Source organism: Zingiber officinale, chromosome 3A (assembly GCF_018446385.1).
Source record: "Zingiber officinale cultivar Zhangliang chromosome 3A, Zo_v1.1, whole genome shotgun sequence".
In the NCBI taxonomy this organism is placed as follows: domain Eukaryota; kingdom Viridiplantae; phylum Streptophyta; class Magnoliopsida; order Zingiberales; family Zingiberaceae; genus Zingiber; species Zingiber officinale.
Genome location: NC_055990.1, coordinates 116,291,670 through 116,296,826, shown reverse-complemented (window position 1 = coordinate 116,296,826; position 5,157 = coordinate 116,291,670).

Genomic DNA, 5,157 nt, shown 5'->3' with positions numbered 1-5,157 from the left:
GATACCAAGTAAATCTACTTGTTAGCGTTGTGTGAGTTGTTTCTTGTTCATTTCCGCTGCACATCGTTGAAGAAACAAGCAACGCCGACCACGAGCACGCGACGAGCTATTCACCCCCCTCTCTAACTACATTTTGGTCCCAACAAGTAGTATCAGAGCAAGGTCGCTCTTCACCGGAATCATCGTCGGAAGGGGCAAATAAAACAAGCAAAGCTAGAGGGTGAAGAAGTTGGAGCAATTTCATCAAAGTCAAAGAATTCAAGAAGCTCAACTTCAAAATGCAATTCCAAGATGGACTTGGATTTGATACACAGGTGCCTCCACCATTCACAATGACAAGCTTCGATCTTTGGAGATCAAGAATCGAAAATTTCTTGATGGTGGAGATAGAGCAATGGTTTGCTCTAATGGAAGGTTTCGAGGCTCCAAGAAATTCAAAGGGCAAAGTCCTCAAGAAAAGCAAATGGAGCCAAGAGCAAATCCAAAGATGTGAGGCCAATGATAAAGTGACTAAGCTTTTGGTCAATCTATTGCCTAGCCACATTCTTGGAAAAATTGGAGAATTCAAGGATGCCAAGGAGCTTTGGAGCAAATTGGCATCAATCCATGAGATCCCCTCCACTGTACCGAATCAAGAAGAATCCAAAGAGGGTGACTCATTAGAGCAAGACCAAGAGGAGGACTTCGAAGTTGAGAGATGCTCAACTTCCGAAGAAGAAGTCCAAGAAGAAGCTTCATCTTCAAAGGGATGCAATGAAGAGGGCAAGGAGGGAGCATGCTCCTTGTTCCATGTACAAGATGAAGATGAAGAAGTCTCCACCTCTAGAATTGAGGGGGAGCAACTTTTGGTGACACCGGATCAAGAAGAAGGAGAAGTCTCCACATCCGGGTCAAGAAGAGAAGAGGATGAAGAATCTTCCACCTCCAAAAACCAAGTCATATCTATTGGAGGAGAATCATCATCGGATCAAGAGGAAGCCTCCACATCCAGATCCAAAGGAGAAGAAGCCACCCCTACACAAGAAGGTATAAATAGTTCATTTAAAAATAAAAATCATATCATTTGTTTTGAGTGTAGGGAAAAAGGGCATTACAAAAGTAAATGCCCTAAGTTGGCCAAGAAGAAGGGTCAAGTGGCACAAAAGGGCAAAGATAAGCTCAAGGAGACCGCTCCCGGAACAAAGAAGAGCAAGGAGCACATTATGTGCTTCTCTTGCAATCAAAAGGGACATTATAGGAGTCAATGTCCCAAGGGGAAGAAAGCGGTCAAGGCTTAAGGAGGAAGCTCAAATCAAGGGGGAGCCTCCAAGGTAAAAAGGAAGGTAACATTTATTGAGCCTACCCCTTTAAATAATGGTAAAAAGCATGCTAGTTCTAATTTATATCATTTTAATGCTATTTATCATAAGAATAGAGAGCATGATGTTATCCAAGAAAATCATGTGGCTCTCCATGCTAAGGCTACCAAACCTAGGTCTAGGAAGGTAGGTAAAAGTCTAGACAATAACACTAAGGATTTTAGCTACAAGCCTAGAAACTAAAGTGCTCATGGACTTAATGGAAAACCAAAAAATAAGGACTTAGTGATGGAGAATCAAGTCTTGAGGTCAAGACTTGACAAACTAGAAAAGACCCTAAAAAGGATGGAAAATATCTTTAAAGGGCAAAATGAGCAAAATCTAGGTTTAGGACAACAAGGGTGCCATAGAGGTTTGGGATACAAACCTAAAACCAAAAAGGATGTACCTACTTATCATAGAGTTCCATATAGTTATGGAACAAACCCTAGGTCTAGTGGTCAAGTCAAGAATACTAGGGAGGTCATCCCTAAGAGTGTTTTTACAACAAACGTGACTAAAACTTCTAAGAAGTCTAAGAAAGTCACTAACAAGGTCACAATGGAAGCAATCTCTAGAGTTGACCTAGAAAAGGTGACCAAGGCTTCTAAGAAGCCAAACAAGGTCACTAGGAAGGTATCTAGGGAAGTTATTCCTAGTGAGTACCTAGAGCATCCAAGAAGCACCAATAGGTTTTGGGTTCCTAGGAACATCTTTTCTACCCCATAGATGGGTTAGAGAGTGTCAACTCTAAGTGAAAGTGTAGTTAACCTACTCATGAAGAAGTTGCCACTCAAGGAGCATTTCCATGGTTATTATTAACCTTTGGAAATGAAATGGATTTATGATTTACTCTTTGAAAGAGTAAAATGTGCCAAAATTTGAGAAGTATTGATTTTATTTTAAAAATGGCACATATTGGGAAAAACATAAGGAAATACCAAGTTGGGATTTTGGTATTTTCTTAGTGCTACTCTTGTGGAAAAAATAAAATATGCCAACACTTGAGGAATAAGCTTAATTTCAATTGGCATAAGTTAATCAAGAGAGCTAAAAAAAAATGTCAATTTAGGTTTTGGCATTTTCTTGGGAAATAGAGGGCAATCTTGGTTTAATATTTAACTTAGCTAAGGTTTAAGGATACTTAGGTAGGTAATCTAGGTATTTTATCTATACTACCTTGTTATGATTGTTTTCCCATTATATGCCATGACATCATGTTTATTTTTGCATTCATATTTTATTATGAAAAACACAAAAATGCCATGTTATGACATACATACATCATGTAGTTATAGGAAATTTTCTTTTGAAAATTATTTCTTTTTGATGTATGCCATAACATTATCATGCATTATGTTTATTTTCTTGCAATTAAGGACTAATGGCATTAATTAACAAATAACATCCTTGGTGGATGTCTATAATTCAAAAATGCCTAGATAGATATGCATGATCCCTAGATTAGGGCAAAAACAAACTTTACATCTCACAAAGACCCATAAGGTGACTTGTATGTGTTTTAGTGCACATTAGATACAAGTGAGATGTTAGGATGATGAACAAAACTCAAGATGTTGATTTAGTGCATTCTTTTGAGTTTTAAGTTCATCAAAACACATAGGTATGTGTTTTCCCATCATTGGGAAAGCTAATGTACAAGTCATGCTCATTAAGCCCAAGGAACATGGTGGGATATTTGTTTTAAAAATCATTTTAAAATGCTTTTGGAAAACCTTGATGAAGACTATCTTTTGATAGTGATCATCATTGAATAGTTGAGCACAAACTAGAAGAAAACACTAAAATTTTTGCAAGTTCTCTAGTTTGTGTCAATCTTGGAAAATATGAAGTATTTTCTTATAAAATTATTTTTCCATGATAATATATGCCCTAAATAATGTCTGCACAAATTTTCACAATTTTTGGATTATTGTAGAATTTTCTAGGGGTTTCTGAAGTTGACTGAAATGGAATTTCAGCAACTATCAGAACTCCAATCGATCACCCGATCGATTGGAGTGCCTCAATCGATCAGCCGATCGATTGAGAAGGCCATTCTCGCGAGCAGAAGCTCGCTGGATCGATCAGTCGATCGATCCAGACTGGCTGAATCGATCAGTGGATCGATTTAAGGCAGTTCAATCAATTGGGACCCAACTCTAATCGATTGAGGAAGCTGATTTTGGTTGGGAAATCCTGATTTCAGCATTCCAAACCAAGTTTAGTCTAGGAAACCATTCCTAACCCCTCAAAATACATTTGTATACATAAAAAGGATGTTTTCATGTTGAAAATAAGGATGGATTGGTTGAGGAAGACTAAATTGAAGTTTAGGTTGAGGTTTGCTTCAAATTTTAAACATTTGAACCTCTAAACTTCTAAATTTGGGTTTCCTAAAGGTTTAGGGATTCTAAGTCATTGTTGGTGCAATGACAGAAGGTACGACCATGTCTTTAGGGGGAGGTACTCTTTAAGGACATGAAAATCATTTTTCATACACCTTGGAAGGTGGTTAACCTTCTTTTAGAGAAAATGCTCAAGGTTGGGCATTGGGATTTAATGGGGAGTGGATATCCTCATTGTTTAAGTGGTGTTTGCTCATGGATGAGTATTAGATACAAATGAAGGGTATGGGACCTTCATTTGGGTGATTCAAGTGGTTAATGCTCAAGGATGAGCATTTAATGATAATGAAGGGTATGAGACCTTCGTTATCGGATTGATCACAACGAGTGAAGTTGTGAACAACGTTGAGTAACTCTATATGGGGAGAGTTTGTTTTTGATATGTGCCCAAAGATGGGGGCATATTTGTGATATGTGCCAATAGGGGGAGAATGCATGGTTAAGTTAGGCCTTCAGTACCTAAAGGGGGAGTTTGCCTTTTAGAAAAGGAGGAGAATGAACGGAACCATCATTCACATATTGGCATGAAGGGAGTTGAGGTTATGGGATTAGCCTAATTTCCTAACTTAACAGGTGGTATTGTCAAACATCAAAAAGGGGAAGATTGTTGGTGCAATATTCCCTAGGTCAAGGTTGACCTGTTTGACTGGGCTTGAAGTGAGTCAAGCTCGAGTCTTGATGATTGGGTTTCGATGTTTGACAATACTTGTAGACAACATATGAAGATTGCAAGTGCAATTGTTCATGTGGGGAGATTGTGAAGAAGAGTCAAGTAGATCAAGGTTGACTGGATACTTGACTGAAAATCCTAGTGAGTGAAGCTAGGTGAAAGTCCTGGTGAGTAAAGCCAGGCAGAAGGAAAATCCTGGTGAGTGAAGCCAGGTGAAAGACTTAGTGAGTGAAGCTAGGCAGTGAGGAAGTCCTAGTGAGTGAAGCCAGGCAAAGGAAAATCTTAGTGAGTGAAGTTAGGTGAAAATCCTAGTGAGTGAAGGTAGGTGAAAGACCTAGTGAGTGAAGCCAGGCGGAAGAGAAGTCCTAGTGAGTGAAGCTAGGCAGAAGGGAAGTCCTGGTGAGTGAAGCTAGGCACGGGAGAAATCCAGATGGATCAAGGCTGATCAGACATCTGGTGTTGGAAAGTCCAAGTAGGTCAGAGGGATTGACCGGATACTTGGCACGAGGAGAAAAGTCCAAGTAGGTCAAAGGGATTGACCGGATACTTGGCAAAAGGAGAGAAGTCCAAGTGGGTCAAAGGGATTGACCAGATACTTGGCGAGGGAGTCCTAGCAGGTCAAGAGTGACCGACCGGATGCTAGGCATGAGGAACCAACAGGTCATGGATAGAACGGATGTTGGTTTGGGGGCTTGGGACTTGGTTTTGGGCAAAAACCAGCAGCTGGATCGATCAGCCGATC